This window comes from Dendrobates tinctorius, unplaced genomic scaffold, assembly GCF_039654945.1.
Source record: "Dendrobates tinctorius isolate UK_male_01 unplaced genomic scaffold, ASM3965494v1 ptg000030l, whole genome shotgun sequence".
Taxonomy (NCBI): domain Eukaryota; kingdom Metazoa; phylum Chordata; class Amphibia; order Anura; family Dendrobatidae; genus Dendrobates; species Dendrobates tinctorius.
This window is the reverse complement of record NW_027361698.1, coordinates 33,494,114-33,519,373: the sequence shown is the minus strand read 5'-3', so window position 1 is coordinate 33,519,373 and position 25,260 is coordinate 33,494,114.

Sequence of the window (25,260 nt, the reverse complement as noted above, 5' to 3'; positions counted from 1 at the left end):
ACAATTTTTGGGGTCCAATTTCTCCTGTTACCCTTAGGAAAATAAAAAATTGGGGGCAAAAATATCATTTTTGTGGAAAAAAATACGATTTCTTTATTTTCATGCCCTGGCATTATAAACTTCTGTGAAGCCCTTGGGGGTTCAAAGTGCTCACCACACATCTAGATAAGTTCCTTGGGGGGTCTAGTTTACAAAATGGTGTCATTTGTGGGGGGTTTCCACTGTTTAGGTACATTAGGGGCTCTCCAAAGGCAACATGACACCCGCAGACCATTCCATCAAAGTCTGCATTCCAAAACGTCACTACTTCCCTTCCGAGCCCCGACGTGTGCCCATACAGTAGTTTTCTCCCACATATGGGGTATCCGCATACTCAGGACAAATTGGACAACAACTTTTGGGGTCCAATTTCTCCTGGTACCCTTGGGAAAATAAAAAAATGGTGACTAAAAGATCATGTTTGTGGAAAAAATACGAATTTTTTATTTTCACGCCCGGGCGTTGTAAACTTCTGTGAAGCACGGGGGGGTTCAAAGTGCTCACCACACATCTAGATAAGTTCCTTGGGGGGTCTAGTTTCCAAAATGGTGTCAATTGTGGGGGGTTCCACTGTTTTGGTACATCAGGAGTTTTCCAAACGCGACATGGTGTCCGATCTCAATTCCAGCCAAAAACGTCAAATGGCGCTGCTTCCCTTCCGAGCTCTGCCATGCGCCCAAATAGTGGTTTACCCCCACATGTGGGGTATCTGCGTACTCAGGACAAATTGCACAATAACTTTTAGGGTCCTGTTACCCTTGGGAAAATAAAAATTGGGGTGAAAAGATCATTTTTGTGGAAAAAATATGATTTTTTAATTGTACCGCTGTACGTTATAAACTTCTGTAAAGCCCTTGTGGGTTCAAAGTTCTCACCACATATCTAGATAAGTTCCTTGGGGGGTCTAGTTTCCAAAATGGGGTCACTTGTAGGGGGTTTCCACTGTTTAGATACATCAGGGACTCTCCAAACGTGACATGGCGTCCAATCTGAATTCCAGCCAATTTTGCATTGAAAAAGTCAAACGGCGCTCCTTCCATTCTGAGCTCTGCCATGCGCCGAAACAGTTGTTCCCCCCACATATCAGGTATCTGCGTACTCAGGACAAATTACACAATAACTTTTGCAGTTCAATTTCTCCTGTTACCCTTGGTAAAATAAAAAAAATTGAACCTGAAGTATTTTTTTTATGAAAAAAAGTTAGATGTTCATTTTTTTTTAAATATTCAAAAAAATTCCTGTGACGCACCTAAAGGGTTAATAAACTTCTTGAATGTGGTTTTGAGCACCTTAAGGGGTGCAGTTTTTAGAATGGTGTCACTTTTGGGTATTTTCTATCATATAGACCCCTCAAAGTGGCTTCAAATGTGATGTGGTCCTAAAAATAAAATGGTGTTGTAAAAATGAGAAATCGCTGGTCAATTTTAACCCTTATAACTTCCTAACAAAAAAAAATTTTGGTTCCAAAATTGTGCTGATGTAAAGTAAACATGTGGGAAATGTTAGTTATCAAGTTTTTTGTGTGCCGTATCTCTGTGATTTAAGGGCAAAAAAATTCAAAGTTGGAAAATTGCGAAATTTTCAAAATTTTTGCCAAATTTCCGTTTTTCTCACAAATAAACGCAAGTTATTTGAATGAAATTTTACCACTAACATGAAGTACAATATGTCATGAGAAAACAATGTCAGAATCACCGGGATCCATGGAAGCGTTCCAGAGTTATGACCTCATAAAGGTACAGTGGTCAGAATTGTAAAAATTGGCCCGGTCATGAACGTGCAAACCACCCTTGGGGGTGAAGGGGTTAAAACCTTTTCCAGACTGATAGATCTCAATTACTTTGTTTTTCACTTGCTCCAGAATTTCTTTGGATCTTAGCTCGATGTCTAGCTTTTTAGGAGTTTTGGTCTACTTCACTTTGTCAGACAGTTCCTATTTAAGTGATTTTTTGATTGAGATCAGCTGTGTCAGTAATCAGACCTGCATGTGGCTTGGGAATTTGAACTAAGCTTCCCAAAAATGTGATAAATCACAGTTAATTTATGTTGTAAGGGGGGGGCAATCACTTTTTCACACAGAGACCTGTAGGTTTGGATTTGTTTGGTGATCTGAAACATTTAAGTGTGACAAACATGCAAAATAATAGGAAATCAGAAAGGGGGAAAACACTTTTTCACACATCTGTATATGACATGTAATCAATATGGTACCAACCACCAGAACCACTGTACCACAGTACCATACCAACAGAGAAGCGGAGCTGAAGTGCTGCAGCCCATGGGGATTCAATGGATAAGTAATGCTCTTGGCCAAGTTTAGCAAATTACCAGAAACCAGGTACTATTTGTTTTCATATTCTAAGGGATCTTTTTATTTTTTCTTGGTACCGTTCACTGTAATCAGTGGTCAGTGAATTCCAGGATCTACAGTGCCTTGCGAAAGTATTCGGCTCCCTGGAACTTTTCAACCTTTTCCCACATATCATGCTTCAAACATAAAGATACCAAATGTAAATGGTATCTTGTGGAACACAGATTGTGGAACACAATTGTGAAGTTGAACGAAATGTATTGGTTATTTTAAATTTTTGTGGAAATTCAAAAACTGAAAAGTGGGGCGTGCAATATTATTCGGCCCCTTTAACTTAATACTTTGGTGCGCCACCTTTTGCTGCGATTACAGCTGCAAGTCGCTTGGGGAATGTCTCTATCAGTTTTGTACATCAAGAGACTGATATTCTTGCCCATTCTTCCTTTGCAAACAGCTCGAGCTCAGTGAGGTTTGATGGAGATCATTTGTGAACAGCAGTTTTCAGCTCTTTCCACAGATTCTCGATTGGATTCAGGTCTGGACTTTGACTTGGCCATTTTATCACCTGGATACGTTTATTTGTGAACCATTCCATTGTAGATTTTGCTTTATGTTTGGGATCATTGTCTTATTGGAAGACAAATCTCTGTCCCAGTCTCAGGTCTTTTGCAGACTTCAACAGGTTTTCTTCAAAAATGGTTCTGTGTTTGGCTCCATCCATATTCCCATCAATTTTAACCATCTTCCCTGTCCTTGCTGAAGAAAAGCAGCCCCAAACCATGATGCTGCCACCACCATATTTGACAGTGGGGATGGTGTGTTCAGGTTGATGAGCTGTGTTGCCTTTACACCAGTCATATCATTTGGCATTGTTGCCAAAAAGTTCGATTTTGGTTTCATCTGACCAGAGCACCTTCTTCCACATGTTTGGTGTGTCTCCCAGGTGGCTTGTTGCAAACTTTAAGCGACACTTTTTATGGATATCTTTGAGAAATGGCTTCCTTCTTGCCACTCTTCCATAAATGCCACATTTGTGCAGTGTACGACTGATTGTTGTCCTATGGACAGACTGTCCCACCTCAGCTGTAGATCTCTGCAGTTCATCCAGAGAGATCATGGGCCTCTTGGCTGCATCTCAGATCAGTCTTCTCCTTGTTTGAGATGAAAGTTTAGAGGGACGGCCGGGTCTTTGTAGATTTGCAGTGGTATGATACTCCTTCCATTTCAATATGATCACTTGCACAGTGCTCCTTGGGATGTTTAAAGTTTTAGAAATCATTTTGTATCCAAATCCGGCTTTAAACTTCTCCATAACAGTATCACGGACCTATTGTGTTCCTTGGTCTTCATGATGCTCTCTGTGCTTCAAACAGAACCCTGAGACTATCGCAGAGCAGGTGCATTTATACGGAGACTTGATTACACACAGGTGGATTATATTTATCATCATTAGTCATTTAGAACACATTTAGAACAACACTGGATCATTCAAAGATCCACAATGAACTTCTGGAGTGAGTTTGCTGCACTGAAAGTAAAGGGGCCGAATAATATTGCACGCTCCACTTTTCAGTTTTTGAATTTCCACAAAAATTTAAAATAAGCAATAAATTTCGTTCAACTTCACAATTGTGTTCCACTTGTTGTTGATTCTTCACCAAAAATTTACATTTGGTAACTTTATCTTTGAAGCATGATGTCACGGCTCCTGCTCCTGCTCTTGCTCACCTCTCTGCGCGCTCTGCCCAGCGTGCTCTTTCTTCTCGGCGCGTCCCCGCGCCCGGCCTCTGGCTCCCTCGGCGTCGGGTACGAGCACACAGCACGCGGCCTCCTGGGTAATGTGATGTGATAAGCCCCGCCCCCAACACGGCGGCGCCCACCACTACATATGCTCGGTGCCTGCTCGGGTAAGATGCCTGGTTATCTTATACGGTGACGCTGTCTGGTGTTCACTGCGTTCTCAGGCCCCCTCCTATCCTCTGTCCGTGCTTAGTTTAGTTCCTCAGGTTCTCTCTTGTCCTCTGCCTGCTTTATCTCTGACCAGCCTCTCCTGTACTCTGCCCTCCCAGTCTTCCTAGTGCTTTCCCTCCTCGGTCCTGCCTCCTGCTCACCCCCTATCCATCTCTGTTATCTGCCTTCCTACGCCTTGTACATCATTGTGCCTCTTTGCCTTCACAGCCTCCAGCTCTGTACACCCCTGGCTCTCCGGTCCAGTATTCCACTTGGTCTCTGCGTTGCTGCTCCTCAGCTCATTGTACTCTTCTGTGCCTTCTTACCCTCTATTGCCTCAGTCGTCCCTTTGGTTCCGGCTGTTGCAGTTCTATCCCCTGGAGGCCTGTCCCTAACACTCCCTGTATAGGGGGTAGCCCTCACCTGGGCACTCGCCCCCGGGGGCTCTGGAGCCATTACCCAGAGGGTCCACTTTCAGGTACATCTCTATTTCTTCTCAACACCGTAACACATGATATGTGGGAAAAGGTTGAAAGTTCCAGGGAGCCGAATACTTTCGCAAGGCACTGAATTTCTCAAATTCAAGGAAAGGCAGAAATGTAAATTTGAAAGATGGGGTGCACGCCTCAACGGACTTAATCCAACAGGAACCAACAGTGAACAAATATGGAGAGTGAAGTATCACAACCTGTGAAATGAACCTTTTATTAACCCATGTGGCATTCAGGTCTAGCAATAGCTCACTGGAGCTGAAACGTTGCATTGGTTAACAAAAGGTTTCACTGGATGTGCTCAGGCCCGGATTGGTAATATAACCAACCGGGCATTTTCCCACTGGGCCGCTGTCATGTGGGCCGCAGGCGGCAGCGCCTGCTCATCTGGCTGCTTGCCAGCTGATGTGGCCACTGGCCTGGCTGTTGCTCCTGCTGCCGGCCCTCTGCGGGCACGGTGGTTATAGTTTCCAACCCTCCCGCACTGCAGGGAGATAAGCCGCCACGCCCCCCCCAAGCACCCCATCCTCGCCATAGCATGAGACCTCCCCCCCGCAGCCACTCACAGCATCGCTTGCCTGCTCTCTTCTCTGTTCACAGGACCTGTGATGAGGTCACAGGAGGGGAGGAGTCAGGGGTTACATGATCAGGAGCCTTTGTCCAGACCCCTGATCATGTGACCCCTGACTCCGCCCCTCCTGTAACCTGATCACAGGTCCTGTGCACTCAGCCTTGCCTCTTGGTGTCTGCAAGACTCTGCTGTGCTGTTGTCATGGTGCCGGATGAGGTAAGTATGTGTGGGGTCAGGAGGGGTTTACAGGGTAGATATAGCAGAGCTGTGTGTGTATGAGGTGTACAGAGTGGAGCCGTGTGTGTACGAGGTGTATGGAGAGGAGCCGTGTGTTAATGAGGTGTACGGAACAGAGCCGCGTGTACGAGGTGTACGGAGTGGAGCCGTGTGTACGAGGTGTACGGAGCGGAGCTGTGTGTACGAGGTATATGGAGCTAAGCCGCGCATGTACGAGGTGTACGGAGCGGAGCAACGTGTACGGATCGGAGCCACGTGTACGAGGTGTTCGGAGCGGAGCCGCCCGTGTACGAGGTGTACGGAGAGGAGCCGTGCGTGTACAAGGTGTATGGAGCGGAGCCGCGCGTATACGAGGTGTACGGAGCAGAGCCACATGTACGAGGTGTACGGAGCGGAGCCGTGTGTGTACTTGTTGTACTGAGCAGAGCCGCGTGTGTATGGGGTATACGGAGCAGAGCCGTGTTTGTACGGAGTGGAGCCATATGTGTACGGGATGTACGGAGCGGAGCCAAGTGTGTACGAAGCATACAAAGTGGGCTTTTCCAACGGACACAGGAGTACATGGCGGAGCCCCGAGGAGCATTTTACAACACACACATGACGTTCCACCTGAAGTGATGTGCTGGAAGCTGACCAGAAATGAGATAATTTCTTGAGGAGATTGTGACGGAATCAGGAATGCTTCAGATCCATCACCGTGTCCTCCTCCGACAGCGCAGACAGTAAGATCGCCTTGGAATCGAGGATGCCGGCCATGTTAGCGGATCATGATATGTCGTGCACTGGGAGGCTCAGGTGGGCACTACAATGGGAGCCGGGCTGCTATAGTATCTTTATAGAATCTTTCTTTATTTCTTTCTCTCTTTTTCTTTCTTTCTCTGTTCTTTCTTTCTCATTCTCTGTTCTGTCTTTCCCTCATTTTCTTTCTCTCTCTCTGTTCTTTCTTTCTCTCTCTAATCTTTCTTTTTTCTTTCTCTCTCTGTTCTTTCTTTCCCCTCTTTCTTTCTTTTTCTTTCCTCTCTTTCTTTCTCTCTGTTCTTCCTTTTCTTTACTTCTTTCTTTCTCTCTCTGTTCTTTCTTCTTTCTCTCTCGCTCTTCTTTCTTTCTCTCTCTTTTTTCTTTTTTCTCTCTCTCTCTGTTTTCTCTCTTTCTTAGTGCCAGTCAGTGTGCCCATAATACCAGCCACTGTGCCCTCAGTACCAGTCAGTATGATCAGCAGTGCTAAATGGGTGCGATTAGGCATGGACATGGGTGTGACTAGTTGTGAAATGGATGTGGCCGGGGCGTGGCCCAAATTTGCAGCGGCGAGCTGCGTGCCCGCAGTCTTTGTCCCTCTTTCCCTTCTTCAAAAGTTGGGAGGTATGATAGGGGCGGCTGTGACCAGGGGGTCTGGTTGCCCAATGGATAGCAGTTCTGCCAGGAATTCTGTCACTGTGCGTACAAAAGGGGACAGAGCTTTGGGAGGAGTACTGTACCTAAAAGCAATAAATAGGACTGAGCTGAAATACTGGGCACAGCTCTGACTACATGTTATATAGTCGTGTTAATCTCCTCTCACTTCTTGTAACCTACAAGTGTACAAAGATATTATATAGTCACCATGTGACTAGTGGGCCTGTGTAACTTCAAATGCCAGGGCTGAATTTTAGTCCCAGTGCGGCCCTGGATGTGCTGCCTCACTCTCCATATTTAATTTACATATAAGATTGCGCTATTACAATTGAACCATTTGATCTTAAACCTTTTTTTTTTAAATTATGTTCCTAGTAAAAAAAAGTACATTGAAAAAATATAAAAATATGCAAAGGCAGTCCTCCTATCTCTCCGACCGCTCCTTTACTGTTTCTTTTGCCGGTTCTTCCTCCTCTCACCTTCCCCTTACTGTTGGGGTTCCTCAAGGATCGGTTCTAGGCCCCCTCCTCTTCTCCTTGTACACTGCCCCTATTGGTCAAACAATCAGTAGATTTGGTTTCCAGTACCATCTCTATGCTGATGACACCCAATTATACGCTTCTTCTCCTGACATCACGCCAGCCTTTCTAGAAAACACTGGCGATTGTCTAAACGCTGTGTCTAATATCATGTCCTCACTATATCTGAAACTGAACCTGTCAAAGACTGAACTCCTGGTGTTTCCTCCCGCTACTAATGTACCTACACCCGACATTGCCATTTCCGTGTGTGGTTCCACTATTACTCCCCAGCAACATGCCCGCTGTCTTGGGGTCATACTTGATTCCGAGCTTTCCTTTGCCCCCCACATTCGATCACTGGCTCGCTCTTGTCATCTGCACCTCAAAAACATTTCTAGAATTCGACCTTTTCTTACTTTTGACTCTGCAAAAACTCTTACTGTTTCTCTTATTCATTCTCGTCTCGACTATTGTAACTCTCTTCTAATCGGTCTCCCTCTTACCAAACTCTCCCCTCTCCAATCTGTCTTGAATGCTGCAGCCAGGATCATATTCCTCACCAATCGTTACACCGATGCCTCTACCTTGTGCCAGTCATTACACTGGCTACCCATCCACTCCAGAATTCAGTATAAACTTATTACCCTCACCCACAAAGCCCTCCATGGCTCAGCACCACCCTACATCTCCTCCCTTGTTTCAGTATACCACCCTACCCGCGCCCTCCGTTCTGCTGATGACCTGAGGTTAGTATCCTCAATAGTCAGAACCTCCCACTCCCGTCTCCAAGACTTTACACGTGCCGCGCCAATTCTTTGGAATGCACTTCCCAGGTCAATACGATTAGTCCCCAATCCCCACAATTTTAAGCGTGTCCTGAAAACGCATTTATTCAGACTGGCCTATCGCCTCAACACATTAACCTAACCTATCCCTGTGTGGCAGAGCCAAAAGTTTTACCATAACCAGGTTCCCAGCATCATGTTCCCACATGCTTTATGCATCCATTAGCCCTCTGTGTCTGTACTGTTACACACTTAACATTATGGCTGGTCCATACAATCAGAGCAACTGTTACCACCCACCTTTCGTGTCTCCCTCTTTCCTCATAGACTGTAAGCTTGCGAGCAGGGCCCTCACTCCTCTTGGTATTTGTTATAATCTACTGTATGTGATTATTGTTATGCTGTAATGTCTATTGTCTGTACAAATCCCCTCTGAAATGTAAAGTGCTGCGGAATATGTCGGCGCTATAAAAATAAAATTTATTATTATTATTATTATATTAATAATGAATTCTATGTTTTATTGCTACAATTTACACTTGTTTTAAATGTCTGAAACCATGTTGTCAAGTTATTTTGCAGCATATAAACATTTTTAAGATACTCCCTCGTCATGAAGAAATATATCCCCCTTCAATAAGAGTCCAGTTTATTTTCCCTTTCCATGTAAATCATGAAACTGTTTACTTTGTTGTCAATGCAAAAATAATTTTATGTAAATTCCTTTATTGGTTTGTGACATATTCCAATATTGACTGAACCAAGGGATAGCGCAAAGCTCTATAATAATATGCTTTAAAGCCTGCGAGATTAAAACCAATATTTTACTTACTGAATGTAACTAGGAGCACTGAAAATTGTAATATTGAAAAGCTTTTTGTGCTGACCGAGAAAAAAAAAACATAATGACTCAAGCCGAATATCACACTTGAAGGCCATACCAGATATAACAGAAGCAAAAATAATCAAAATTTTTCCCCTATTATTTGTTATTTATGTTGAAAATAGAACACATATCTTATATGCTTTGATCAAGATAAAAGGAATATTTTGATCATGACTGAAGCTTCAATACAGTAAATTTCTAAGACATAATATATATATATTTTTAAAATTTGTCTGCACGGTGTAGAAATATGGTAAATCTATTTTTATAGAGTTTACAACAATTGAGAAATATATTTAAGTGTAAAATCAAACTTCTATTCTTAATAAAAGAAAACAACGTTAGAAGAAGACTGAAAAATATTTTAAAAATACTGTCTTAACCCAAATTTGCAGAAGTGTAGTTATTTTATTTTTCATATATATTTAGCCATGACATACCGCCCAAAATGTTAACATCATTTGGACTACCTATTCCAAAGAATAAACCCAAGATGATAATTACTTGGACCTACTGTCACGCCCACAGGTGGAGCATGTGGTTCGTGGACCCAATGTCCTACAGGACTGGGCTTACCTAGAAAGGCTGTAGCTAAGCTACTACCTGGTTTTCACTGGAGATCCTGATGGTGGAGTTAAATGTGAGCAGCAGGTAGCTGGCAGCTCTGTAAATAGCAGGCTGGCAGCTGTTCATAAGACTTTCAAGGACAGGCTTTGTGCAAGGAGGTCCAAGGGGGAACCCGGGACTTCACCTTGCTACCCCTGTACATAGATCTAGACTTATGCAGAGCCCCATGGGTTGAGTTAACAGAGTAGTTGCTGGCCGGATTAGTGGTCGTGCTGAGAATAGTCAGAAAGATGGGTCAGAACCAGCAGGTCATAGTCAGCAACAAATCTATAGATAGTTGGGTGTTCAAGGACAGGAATAAACAGATTGAATGACATTCTGGGAAACTGGAGTGAATTAGAGTAAGTGAAAAGTATAACTGGAAATGGGAAACAGACTGCTAGAGGTTTAACCCCTTTACCCCCAAGGGTGGTTTGCACGTTCATGACCGAGCCAATTTTTACAATTCTGACCACTGTCCCTTTATGAGGTTATAACTCTGGAACGCTTCAACGGATCTAGGCGATTCTGAGAAAGTTTTCTCGTGACATATTGTACTTCACTTTAGTGGTAAAATTTTTTCGCTATAACTTGCGTTTATTTATGAAAAAAATAGAAATATGGCAAAAATTTTGAAAATTTTGCAATTTTCAAAATTTGAATTTTTATGCCCTTAAAACAGAGAAATATGTGACACAAAATAGTTACTAAATAACATTTCCCACATGTCTACTTTACATCAGCACATTTTGGGAAACAACATTTTTTTTGTTAGGAAGTTATAAGGGTTAAAAGTTGACCAGCCATTTCTCATTTTTACAACAAAACTTACAAAACCATTTTTTTAGGGACCACCTCACATTTGAAGTCACTTAGAGATTCTATATGGCATAAAATACCCAAAAGAGACACCATTCTAAAAACTGCACCACTGAAGCTACTCAAAACTACATTCAAGAAGATTATTAACCCTTCAGGTGCTTCACAGGAGCAGAAGCAACGTGGAAGGAAAAAATGAACTTTTAACTTTTTAGTCACAAAAATTATATTTTAGCAACAATTTTTTTATTTTCCCAAGGGTAACAGGAGAAATTGGACCCCAAAAGTTGTTTTCCAATATGTACTGAGTACGCTGATACCAAAGATGTGGGGGGAGCCACTGTTTGGGCACATGGCAGGGCTCAGAAGGGAAGGAGTCCCGCTTGACTTTTTCAACCTAAAATTGGCTGGAATTGAGATCGGACTCCATGTCGCGTTTGACGAGCGTCTGATGTGCCTAAACAGTGGAAACCCCCAACAAGTGACCCCATTTTGGAAACTAGACCCCCTAAGGAAATTATCTAGATGTGTTTTGAGCACTTTGAACACCCAAGGGCTTCACAGAAGTTTACAATGACCCGGCATGAAAAAAAAACAATAATTTTTTTTTCCACAAAAATGATTTCTTAGTCCCCAATTTTTAATTTTCCCAAGGGTAACAGGAGAAATTGGACCCCAAATGTCATTGTCCAATTTGTCCTGAGTACGCTGATACCCCACATGTGGGAGAAAACTACTGTTTGGGCACACGTCAGGGCTCGAAAGGGAAGTAATGACGTTTTGGAAAGCAGACTTTGATGGAATGGTTTGTGGGCGTCATGTTCAATTTGCAGAGCCCTTGATGTTCCTAAACAGTATAAACCCCCCATAAGTGACCCCATTTTGGAAACTAGACCCCCTAAGGGACTTATCTAGATGTGTGGTGAGCACTTTGAACCCCCAAGTGTTTCACTAAAGATTATAATGCCCGGTCGTGAAAATATAAAATCCTGTTTTGTTCCCACATAAATGATCATTTAGTCCCCAATTTTTAATTTTCTCAAGAGCAACAGGAGAAATTGGATCCCAAAAGTCGTTGTCCAAATTGTCCTGAGTACTCTGGTACCCCCACATGTAGGAAAAATCTGTTTAGGCACACGTCAGGGCTCGAAAGGGAAGTAGTGTCGTTTTGGAATGCAGACTTTGATGGTCTGCTGGCGTCATGTTCCGTTTGGAGAGCCCCTGATGTGCCTAAACAGGAAAAAACCCACATGTGACATCATTTTGGATACTAGACCCCCAAAGAACAAATCTAGATGTGCCCCCATCTAATCTAATGTAAATTAGTAGTGCATGGACGTGTGGTATAATTTGAAGCAATTCTTCATACACAGGCCAGGTTTTTCGGGGCAGGTGTCGCATTGATAAATGGTGTCCCTGTGTATTCCTTTTTTGTAACAGACTTGACACCTTTTTTGCGGCTTATCTTTTCTTGGGGTTGGCGGGACAACCCCCGGAAAATGCTGATCTGGTACAATACGAGCACCTTCAGTTCCAGAAGTACTGGGGCCCGCTCTTTCCTGAGCGCCAAACATCAGGGCCTTAACCACTACCTCCTGGAACTGAAGGTACGACATATCGGTGGGGCATGCACATTGTGACAGCAGGAATGTGTTGAGCATTGCCATTTGGACGATGTGCACCGCCAGCTTTTTATACCACACTTTGGCCTTCCTCAATGCATTGTACGGTTGGAGGAGTTGATGGGAAAGATCAACGCCCCCCATGTTTTTGTTGTACCCCACTACACATGTCGGTTTGCGGACCTGTGTAGAAGTACCCCGTACAGTGCAGAGGGTACTACCATCACCGTGTATGGTGGTCAAGAGATGGACATCTCTCTTGTCCTTGTACTTGACCACCAGCAGGTGGTCGCTACATTGGGCTCTGCTCTCACCTTTTCGGAGCATCTGCCCAAGTAGCGTCTTCGGGAGGCCTCTCTGAAATTTACGGACAGTACCGCAGGCTGTGGTACGTCGCTCAGAGAGGGATTTGTAGAGTGGGATGCTGGTATTAAAGTTATCAGTGTAGAGGTGATAACCTTTATCCAGCAGTGGGTGCACCAAATCCCACACAATTTTCCTACTCACTCACTCCCACGAAAGGACACTCAGGGGGTTCAATCCGGGTGTCCTTTCCTTCGTAAACTCTAAACCTGTGGATGTACCCTGAGGTACTCTCACACAGCTTATAGAGTTTGATTCCGTACCTGTCCCTCTTACTGGGCAGGTATTGACGGAATCGCAGCCTTCCCTTGAAGTGAACCAAGGACTCATCCACGCAGATGTCCCTTTGGGGCACGTACACTTCAGCAAACTTTTTGTTGAAGTGTTCGATGACCGGCCGAACTTTGAAAAGATGGTCAAAGTTGGGGTCATCTCGTGCGGGACACTGTGCATTATTAGTATAATGCAGAAACTTTTGGATGGCCTCAAAACGCGTCCGGGCCATGACCATTCGGAACACTGGAGTGTTGTATAAAATATCAACACTCCAATATTGCCGAATTTCCGGCTTCTTCAGTATCCCCATATGGAGGACCAGACCCCAAAACTGCATCATTTGAACTGTGTCTACAGGAGACCAGTTTGAAAATGATGAACGCGGGTTTTACTCCAAAAATTGACGAGCGTACAAATTAGTTTGCTCCACCATGAGGTTAACAAAATCCTCAGAGAAAAAGACTGAAAAAGTCAATTTCTGTGAGGCCGGTGGTGTCAAACTTGATTCCTGATTCTGCCACAAAATCAGGAATCAGTGGCTTGTAATTTTCGGGGGGCGAGGTCCATACGGGGAGCACTGGGTCAGCTGCGGGCATGGTGGGCGCTGCCTCATCTTCTGTCCTGGAGCGTCTGCATGGCGGTTCCGCAGGACCCGAGGAGGAAGATGAGGAGGGGGAAGAGGAAGAGGATGAACGATCCGAAAAATAAAGAAAAGTGGGATCGCCATCCTCGCTATCAGTGTCGGAGGCAAGTATAGCATATGCCTCCTCCATTGAATAGTGCTGTTGGGATGAATTTGATGACATTTTTGTGTAAATATGGTGCTTGGGTGTACACTTTATTGAAAACTGTATGTATACGTGTGAGGGGGAGTGATTGGTGTAAACTTTCTGTAAAGAAAAAGCTGTGTAAAAAAGTCTAAAACAGCAGGCCCTAGCTGATAAGTGTCACTTATCAAAATTAGGCTGATGGATGTGCGCACGGGGTGGTGCAAGGGGGGGTGAAAAAAAAAGGAAAACGGCAGGCACAAACTCTGATAAGTGAGCTGTGTCACTTATCAAAGTTTGGCAGCTGGGGGATGTGTGTGCGGAGTCGGCGCTAAGGGGGCTGAGAAAAAAAGGGAGCACGAGTGTTGTTCGATGAACTGCGTCACCAATCAACGCTCGGCGGCTGCGCAAAGGTGGGTGGAGGGGGTACAAAAAAGGGGGATGGGGCATTGGGGTGGATGAAGAGAGATTGGGCAGGGATCAACAGTTAGGGTTGTAGTTAGGTGGCACAAAGGGGGTGAAAAAAATGAAAAACGGCAGGCACAAGCTTTGATAAGTGACGTGTGTCACTTATCCAAGTTTTGCGGCTGCGGGATGTGTGCACGGAGGAGGGGCAAAGGGGGCTAAGGAAAAAAAAAGCGAGCACAAGTGTTGATCGGTGAACTGCGTCACCGATCAACGCTCGCCGGCTGCACACGGAGGTGGCGCAAAAGTGGTGTGGAGGGGGGTAAAAATAGGGGGATGGGGGGATTGGGGTGGATGAAGAGAGATTGGGCTGGGATCAGTTAGGGTTGTAGTTAGGTGGCACAAAGGGGGTGAAAAAAATGAAAAATGGCAGGCACAAGCTTTGATAAGTGACGTGTGTAACTTATCCAAGTTTTGTGGCTGCGGGATGCGTGTACGGAGGTGGCACAAAGGGGGCTAAGGAAAAAAAGCTGGCACGAGTGTTGATCGGTGAACTGCGTCACCAATCAACGCTCGGCGGCTGCGCACGGAGGTGCAAAATGGGGGTGGAGGGGGGTTAAAAGAGGGTAAAGGAGGGATGGGGGATTGGGGGGATGAAGATAGATGGGCGGGTGAAGATAGATTGGGCAGGGGATCAGGGATCAGGTAACACTTACAGTTGGCGGTTTTCTCTTCTTTTTTCTGCAGGGATTGTGATGCTACAAGTTGTCGCACCACAATAACCAGCACAGGAGCTCTTGCTGCGTCCGACCTCTCTGATGGAATCCTCAGCTAGAGTGAGGACCCCTGCAGACAGGTCAGACAGGTCAGAGGCATGTCAGGGGCAGGTCACAGTGCGGTCACATCGCTGCTGTGACCTGTCATTGGTGGGATCGAATGATTACATCAATCCACCAATCCCTCATCTGCCTGGTGACCATGGCAACTGCCTAGGATCGGAGCTCACTGCTCCGATTCCTAGGCAGGTCATGCACAGGTCACCAGCAGGGCACAGAGCGGTCACATCGTGACCGCAGCTGTGCCCTGTGGTTGGCGCAATCGCCGATCTAATCGATCGCGCCAACCAGCTCCTGCAGGCCCTACTGGGCCTGCAGCAGGCTCCAGCCTAGGATCGGTGCTAATATAGCACCGATCCTGGCTGGTACTGGCAGGGCACAGCGGCAATATAGCGCCGCTGTGCACTGCGATTGGCGCTATTGAATAGATCAGCGATCGCGCCAATCCGGGGGCTTTTTGCCGGTGCCTGGCATTGCCAGGCACCGGCTATAGGATCGAGTACATAGGTACTCCGATCCTAGCCTAGGACATCATTGTTTCAGCCAAGCTGATTGGCTGAAACAATGAGAAATGCTGCGATTGGCTGTTCAGAATTGAACAGCCAATCACAGCGCTCTGGATTTTAATGCAATCACCGCGACTTAGTATCGCATTAAAGGGCTCGACGTACTATCCCATCCACCGTCATATGGGCCCGGGTACCGTGGACGGGATAGTACGTCGGATGTCAGAAAGGGGTTAAATAGTGTGACCCCCTCCAAGGCTTGGAAATAACAAGGTGACAATGATCAGATATTAACGCATTATCTGGACAGCATGATTAGTCCCAGAACTGCTCTAGGGTTACCCCATATCTTCCACAATGAAGAGGCGGCACCACCTTAGGACAGAGGAAGAAATGGCGTCTCAATTTGTTCCACTTGGGTTTCACCTGCCAGAATATGGTTATGCCTGAGCTCATCAGCAATCAAAGTCCATGCCAATATTACAAATTAGGATCACGTCATCACTGAGACCTACCATGTATATAACATTTTATCAAGTTTCAGTAATTTACAATCAAGCAGCTAACTTCCTTTATAAAATTATCAACAGGATAGTTTGGATTACCACTTTTAACTCTGCACATTATACATTCTGAGAGGTAGAGTATTAAGATTTATGAGATCTCTTGATTATAATAGCTAATCTTTACAGCAGAGAACTCTCATTGCTGTAGTTTTCTCCTCTAGCTCGTAAAGGGTGGTCTCAGTCAGAGGCTCTCTGTACTATTTCATCAAGATGGTAATTCAAAAAGAAAAACGTATTTCATCATTGTATCAAAAACTAGTGTCCCTTAATTGTTTTACCTATAAATAATAATTTTTTGCCTGTGGAATATTATTCCAGAGTTAATGGAGGTTTGACTATACATCTATTTCTCTACATGTATGCCAAATTGTCTAAGAGTTTGGCGAAAGAAAAAAATATTGCGTGAGCAGAATTGTCTGGCACCTGACTAAAGGGGTACGATGCCTTGCAAAAGTATTCGGCCCCCTGGAACTTTTCAACCTTTTCCCACATATCATGCTTCAAACATAAAGATACCAAGACATTTGTTGGGAATCTCTCTCAGGCAAAACTAACAGGTCAAGGAAATTCTTATCCTCTCTTGCTGACAACTTTATCTTCCAAAAGGTAAGGGAGAAAACAAGGGGAACTGCTACCTTGGATCTAATTCTTATAAACAGGGAGGAAATGGTTGAGGAGGTAAAAGTGGCTGGGACCCTAGGAGGTAGCGACCATGCTATTTTAGAATTTTGGATAACTAGAGGCGGAAGACCTGTGAAGACTCAGACGTCAAGGTTAGATTTCAGAAAGGCAGATTTTAAGGGATTCAGAAAGAGAATTGGAGGGATCCAATGGCTGGATATCCTTAAAGACAAAAATATCCAGGAAGGATGGGAAATCTTGAAAAATGAAATTCTCAAAGCACAGTTGTTAACAATTCCGAAAAGAGGGAAGAATAGGAAGCATTTAAGGAAACCAGGATGGATGAACACAGAACTTAAGCACATGCTAAAAAGGAAGAAAAAAATGTTTATAAAATGGAAAGAGGGAGGCATATCTAAAGAAGAATATAATTCTGTCTGCAGAACCTGCAGGGCACAAATCAGATTAACTAAAGCTGAAAATGAATTGAGGCTTGCAAGAGATGTCAAAAGCAATAATAAAGGATTTTGGGGATATGTCAAAAGTAAAAGAAAAGTCAAAGATGCTATAGGATTTTTACAGGATGAAAATGATGAAATGGTAAGACAGGATGTTGAGAAGGCTGAACTTTTAAATTCCTATTTTGCTTCTGTTTTCTCTCAGAAAGGAAATGTAACATCAACTGTTATTCACTGTCCTATTAAGAGAATAGAAGAAGCCAGGATATCTATAAACAGAAAGATAGTGAGGAAACACTTAGCTAACCTAAATTGATTCAAGTCTCCAGGTCCAGATGAATTACACCCCAGAGTACTGAAGGAGATAGCAGAAGAAATTTTTGAACCCCTCTCCATAATCTTTGAAAATTCTTGGAGAACAGGAGAAGTGCCAGAAGACTGGAGAAGAGCAAATGTTGTTCCTATCTTCAAAAAGGGGAAGAAGGTGGACCCAGGCAACTATAGGCCGGTGAGTCTGACTTCTATACCAGGAAAGATCTTTGAACAAATTATTAAACAACATGTATGTCAATACCTGGATAAGAATGAAGTGATTAAGCAGAGTCAGCATGGGTTTGTAACTAATAAGTCATGTCAGACTAATTTAATTTCCTTCTATGACGGTATTACTGATTGGGTGGATCAAGGAAATGCTGTAGATATAGTATATCTTGACTTCAGCAAAGCATTTGACAAAGTCTCTCATACAATCCTTATTGAAAAAATGACTAAGTATGGAATGGACAAGGCAACTGTTAGGTGGATTCATAACTGGCTTAGTGATCGGACCCAAAGAGTGGTCGTAAATGGCTGGACATCCAGTTGGAAGAATGTCTCAAGTGGGGTACCACAGGGCTCTGTCCTGGGCCCTGTATTGTTCAACATCTTTATCAACGATTTAGATGAAGGAATTGAGGGTAAACTGATTAAATTTGCTGATGACACAAAGCTAGGAGGGATAGCTAATACTAGAGAAGAGAGAGAGAGGATTCAAAAAGATTTAAATAAACTGGAGAAGTGGGCAGCAACTAACAGAATGGTTTTTAACAGGGAGAAATGCAAAGTACTACATCTGGGCAATAAAAATGAAAAAAGCATATATAGAATGGGAGGAATAGGGCTAAGTGACAGCACATGTGAAAAAGACTTGGGTATACTAATAGATCACAGACTGAATATGAGTCAACAGTGTGATGCAGCAGCAAAAAAGGCAAATGCAATTCTAGGATGTATTAACAGAAGCATACAGTCTAGATCACGTGAAGTCATTATTTCCCTCTACTCCTCTTTGGTCAGACCTCATCTGGAATATTGTGTCCAGTTTTGGGCACCACATTTTAAAAAAGACATCAACAAACTGGAGCAAGTTCAGAAAAGAGCAACCAGAATGGTGACCGGTCTGCAAACCCTGTCTTATGAGGAAAGGTTGCAGGATTTGGGAATGTTTAGTTTGCAAAAGAGAAGACTGAGAGGAGACTTAATAGCTGTCTACAAATATCTAAAGGGCTGTCACATTGTAGAAGGATCAACTTTATTCTCATTTGCACAAGGAAAGACTAGAAGCAATGGGATGAAACTGAATGGGAGGAGACACAGATTAGATATTAGAAAAAACTTTTTGACAGTTAGAGTGATCAATGAGTGGAACAGGCTGCCACGAGAAGTGGTGAGTTCTCCTTCAATGGAAGTCTTCAAACAGAGGCTGGACAGACATCTGACTGGGATGATTTAGTGAATCCTGCTTTGAGCAGGGGGTTGGACCAGATGGCCCAGGAGGTCCCTTCCAACTCTATGATTCTATGATTCTAAATGTAAATTTTTGGTGAAGAATCAACAACAAGTGGGACACAATTGTGAAGCTGAACGAAATTTATTGGTTATTTTAAATTTTTGTGGAAATTCAAAAACTGAAAAGTGGGGCGTGAAATATTATTCGGCCCCTTTAACTTAATACTTTGTTGCGCCACCTTTTGCTGTGATTACAGCTGCAAGTCGCTTGGGGTATGTCTCTATCAGTTTTGTACATCGAGAGACTGAAATTCTTGCCCATTCTTCCTTGGCAAACGGCTCAAGCTCAGTGTGGTTTGATGGAGATAATTTGTGAACAGTATTTTTCAGCTCTTTCCACAGATTCTTGATATGATTCAGGTCTGGACTTTTACTTGGCCATTCTAACACCTGGATACGTTTATTTGTGAACCAGTACATTGTAGATTTTGCTTTTTGTTTGGGATCAATGTCTTGTTGGAAGACAAATCTCCATCCCAGTCTCGGGTCTTTTGCATACACCAACAGGTTCTCTTCAAGAATAGTCCTGTATTTGGCTCCATCCATCTTCCCATCAATTTTAGTCATTTCTCTGTCTCTGCTGAAGAAAAGCAGGCCCAAACCATGATGCTGCCACCACCATGTTTGACAGTGGGGATCGTGTGTTCAGGGTGATGAGCTGTGTTGCCTTTACGTGAAACATATCATTTGGCATTGTTGGCAAAAAGTTAAATTTTGGTTTCAACTGGCCAGAGCATCTTCTTCCACATGTTTGGTGTGTCTCCCAGGTGGCTTGTTGCAAACTTTAAATGACACTTTTTATGGATATCTTTGAGAAATGGCTTTCTTCTTGCCACTCTTCCATAAAGGCCAGATTTGTGCAGTGTACGACTGATTGTTGTCCTATGGAGAGACTGTCCCACCTCAGCTGTAGATCTCTGCAGTTCATGCAAAGTGATCATGGGCCTCTTGGCTGCATCTCTGATCAGTCTTCTACTGGTTTGAGATGAAAGTTTCGAGAGATCGCTTGCACAATGCTCCTTGGGATGATTAAAGTTTTGGAAATCATTTTGTATCCAAATACAGCTTTAACCCCTTCACGACCTTTGACGCCACGTAGGCGTCATGAAAAGTCATGCCAGAACGACCCATGATGCTTATGTGGCATCATGACTTTAAAGCCCCCCTGCGGGTCGGGTGACCTAGGTCACTGAAAGGTCACCCGACCCGCAGATACAGGGGGCTTTGTTCTTCGCCACAGGGGGCGAGGCTTCGCCCCCACGTGGCTACGATCGCTCTGATTGGCTGTTAAAAGTGAAACAGCCAATCAGAGCGATAGTAATATTTCATCAATGAAAAATGATGAAATATTACAATCCAGCCATGGCCGATGCTGCTGTAGCATCGGACATGGCTGGAGACACCGATTCCACCCCCCCACCGGCGATCGCCCCCCCCACAACTGAATGACAGCGGCGATCTGCCGCCGCTGTCATCATCTGCCCCCCCTCCCATTCCCTCTGCTCCCCGCCAGATTCCGATAACCCCATCACCCCCTCTCACCTCCCCCGGCACCTTCTAAGTCCCCCTGTCGCTCCCGGTGTCCGGCGGGTCCGGTTCATGGGCGCCGCCATCTTAGAAAATGGTGGGCGCATGCGCAGTGCGCCCGCCCGAATCTGCCGGCTGCAGATTCCATTCTTTCATTTTGATCACTCTCACAGTGATCAAAATGAAAGAAAAAGTAAATAAACCCCCCGATTATCACCCCCATAGGTAGGCACAACTAATAAAATAAAGAAAATATTTTTATTTTTATTTTTCCATTAGGGTTAGGGTTAGGGTTGAAAAGAGGGTTAGGGTTGAAAAGAGGGTTAGGGTTGAAAAGAGGGTTAGGGTTATGGTTGGAAAGAGGGTTAGGGTTGGAAAGAGGGTTAGGGTTAGGGTTGGAAAGAGGGTTAGGGTTGGAAAGAGGGTTAGGGTTGGAAAGAGGGTTAGGGTTGGAAAGAGGGTTAGGGTTAGGGTTGGAAAGAGGGTTAGGGTTGGAAAGAGGGTTAGGGTTAGGATTGGAAAGAGGGTTAGGGTTGGAAAGAGGGTTAGGGTTGGAAAGAGGGTTAGGGTTGATTTAGGGTTAGGGTTGGAATTAGGGTTAGGGTTGGAATTAGGGTTAGAATTAGGGTTAGGGTTGGAATTAGGGTTAGCGTTGGAATTAGGGTTAGGCTTGTGGTTAGGGATGTGTTAGGGTTAGGGCTGTGGTTAGGGGTGTGTTGGGGTTAGGGTTGGAGTTAGAATTGAGGGGTTTCCACTGTTTAGGCATATCAGGGGGTCGCCAAACGCGACATGGTGCAACCATTGATTCCAGCCAATTTTGCGTTCAAAAAGTCAAACGGTGCTCCCTCCCTTCCAAGCCCTGACGTGTGCCCAAACAGTGGTTTACCCCAACATATGAGGTATCAGCGTACTCAGGAAAAATTGCACAACAACTTTTGGGGACTAATTTCTCGTGTTACCCTTGGGAAAATAAAAAATTGGGGGCTAAAAAATTATTTTTGTGGAAAAAAATGATTTTTTCATTTTCACGTCTCTGCATTATAAACTTCTGTGAAGCACTTGGGGGTTCAAAGTGCTCACAACACATCTTACATACGTTCCTTGGAAGGTCTAGTTTCCAAAATGGGGTCACTTGTGGGGGGTTTCCACTGTTTAGGCACATCAGGGGCTCTGCAAACGTAATGACGACCGCAGACTATTCCATCAAAGTCTGCATTTCAAAACGTCACTACTTCCATTCCGAGCCTTGACATGTGCCCAAACAATGGTTCCCCCCCACATATGGGGTACCAGCGTACTCAGGACAAACTGGAAAACAACTTTTGGGGTCCAATTTCTCCTGTTACCCTTGTGAAAATAAAAAATTGTGGGCTAAAAAATCATTTTTTGAGGAAAAAAAAGATTTTTTATTTTCACGGTTCTGCGTTATAAACTTCTGTGAAGCACTTGGGGGTTCAAAGTGCTGCTCACCACACATCTAGATAAGTTCCTTGGTGGTCTAGTTTCCAAAATAGGGTCACTTGTGGGGGGTTTCCACTGTTTAGGCACATCAGAGGCTCTGCAAACGTAACATGATGCCCGCAGACCATTCGATCAAGTCGGTATTTCAAAACGTCACTACTTCCCTTCCGAGCCCCGACATGTGCCCAAACAATGGTCCCTCCCCACATATGGGGTATCAGCGTACTCAGGAAAAATTGGACCCCAAAAGTTGTTGTCCAGTTTGTCCTGTTACCCTTGTGAAAATAAAAAATTGCGAGCTAAAAATTCATATTTTGAGGAAAAAAAAAGATTTTTTATTTTCATGGCTCTGAGTTACAATCTTCTGTGAAGCACTTCGGGGTTCAAGGTGCTCACCACACATCTAGATAAGTTCCTTGGGGGGTCTAGTTTCCAAAATGGGGTCACTTGTGGGGGGTTTCCACAGTTTAGGTACATCAAGGGCTCTGCAAATGTAACATGATGCCCGCAGACCATTCTATCAAAGTCTGCATACCAAAACGTCACAACTTCCCTTCCGAGCCCTGACGTGTGCCCATACAGTGGTCATCCCCCACATGTGGGGTATCAGCGTACTCAGGACAAACTGGACAACAACTTTTGGGGTCCAATTTCTCCTGTTACCCTTGTGAAAAAAAAATTGCGTGCTAAAATTCATTTTTTTTGAGGGAAAAAAAATGATTTTTTATTTTCACGGCTCTGCATTATAAACTTCTGTGAAGCACTTGGGGGTTCAAGGTGCTCACCACACATCTAGATAAGTTCCATGGGGGGTCTAGTTTCCAAAATGGGGTCACTTGTGGGGGGTTTCTACTGTTTAGGCACACAGGGCCTCAGCAAATGTAACATGACGCCCGCAGACCATTCCATCAAAGTCAGCATTTCAAAATGTCACTACTTCCCTGCTGAGCCCCAATGTGTGCCCAAACAGTGGTTCCCCCCCACATATGGGGTACCAGCGTACTCAGGACAAACTGGACAACAACTTTTGGGGTCCAATTTATCCTAGTACCCTTGTGAAAATAAAAAATTGCCAACTAAAAAAATTTTTTATTTTCACTGCTCTGCATTATAAACTTCTATGAATCACCTGGGGGTTCAAAGTGCTCACTATGCATCTAGATAAGTTTCTTAGGGGGTCTAGTTTCCAAAATGGGGTCATTTTTGGGGGAGCTCCAAAGTTTAGGCACACAGGGGCTCTCCAAACACGACATGGTGTCCGCTAACGATTGGAGCTAATTTTCATTTCAAAAAGTCAAATGGCGCTCATTCCCTTCTGCGCCCTGCCGTGCACCCAAACAGTGCCCCCCCCCACATATGAGGTACCAGAATACTCAGGACAATCTGGACAACAACTTTTCTGGTCCAATTTCTCCTGTTACCCTTGTGAAAATAAAAAATAACGTGCTAAAAAATCATTTTTGAGGAAAAAAAATGATTTTTTATTTTCACTGCTCTATGTTATAAACTTTTGTGAAGCACTTGGGGGTTCAAAGTGCTCACTACACATCTAGATAAGTTCCTTAAGGGGTCTAGTTTCCAAAATGGTGTCACTTTTGGGGGAGCTCCAATGTTTAGGCACACAGGGGCTCTCCAAACGCGACATGGTGTCCGATAATGATTGGAGCTAATTTTCCATTCAAAAAGTCAAATGGCGCTCCTTCCCTTCCGGGCCCTGCCGTGCACCCAAACAGTGGTTTATGACCACATATGAGGTATCTTTGTACTCAGGAGAAATTGCCCAACAAATTTTAGGATCCATTTTATCCTGTTGCCCATGTGAAAATGAAAAAACTGAGGCTAAAAGATAATTTTTGTGAAAAAAAAGTACTTTTTTTTTTTTACGGATCAATTTGAGAAGCACTTGGGGGTTCAAAGTGATCACTATGCATCTAGATAAGTTCCTTGGGGGGGTCTAGTTTCCAAAATGGGGTCACTTGTGGGGGAGCTCCAGTGTTTAGGCACACAGCGACTCTCCAAACGCGACATGGCAAGCGCTAAATATTCCAGCATATTTTCCATTCAAAAAGGCAAATGGCGCTCCTTCCCTTCTGAGCCCTGCCGTGCGCCCAAACAGTGGTTTATGACCACATATGAGGTATCGGTGTACTCAGGGGAAATTGCCCAAGAAATTTTAGGATCCATTTTATCCTGTTGCCCATGTGAAAATGAAAAAATTGATGCTGAAATAAAATTTTTGTTGGAAAAATTAAAATGTCCTTTTTTTTCCTTCCATGTTGCTTTAGTTCCTGTGAAACACAAAAAGGGTTAATAATCTTCTTGAATGTAGTTTTGAGTAGCTTGAGGGGTGCAGTTTTTAGAATGGTGTCACTTTTGGTTATTTTCTGCCATATAGACCCCTCAAAGTGACTTCAAATGTGAGGTGGTCCCTAAAAAAAATGGTTTTGTAAATTTTGTTGTAAAAATGAGAAATCACTGGTCAACTTTTAACCCTTATAACTTCCTAACAAAAAAATATTTTGCTTCCAAAATTGTGCTGATGTAAAGTAGACATGTGGGAAATGTTATTTAGTAACTATTTTGTGTCACATAACTCTCTAGTTTAACAGAATAAAAATTCAAAATTTGAAAATTGCGAAATTTTCAAAATTTTCGCCAAATTTCTGATTTTTTCACAAATAAACGCAAAAATTATCGATCTAAATTTACCACTAACATGAAGCCCAATATGTCACGAAAAAACATTCTCAGAATTGCTAGGATCCGTTGAAGCGTTCCTGAGTTATTACCTCATAAAGGGACACTGGTCAGAATTGCAAAAAATGGCCAGGTCATTAAGGTCAAAATAGGCTGGGTCATGAAGGGGTTAAACTTCTCCACAACAGTAACACGGACCTGTCTGTTGTGTTCCTTGGTTTTCATGATGCTCTCTGTGCTTCAAACAGAACCCTGAGACTATCACAGAGCAGGTGCATTTATACGGAGACTTGATTACACACAGGTGGATTGTATTTATCATCATTAGTCATTTAGGACAACGTTGGATCATTAAGAAATTCACAATGAACTTCTGGAGTGAGTTTGCTGCACTGAAAGTAAAGGGGCCGAATAATAATGCACGCCCCACTTTTCAGTTTTTGCATTTCCACAAAAATTTAAAAGAACCAATACATTTCATTCAACTTCACAATTTTGTTCCTCTTGTTGTTGATTCTTCACCAAACATTTACATTTGGTACCTTTATGTTTGAAGCATGATATGTGGGAAAAGGTTGAAAAGTTCCAGGGGTCTGAATACTTTTACAAGGCACTATAAATACATGAAAGGATACCATTTACTCTGCACCTTCCCTTGAGAAAGCAGTACACGAAATGCACGCTGGGCTGTTGTGGTGGGCCCATCTAATCCACCCTCAC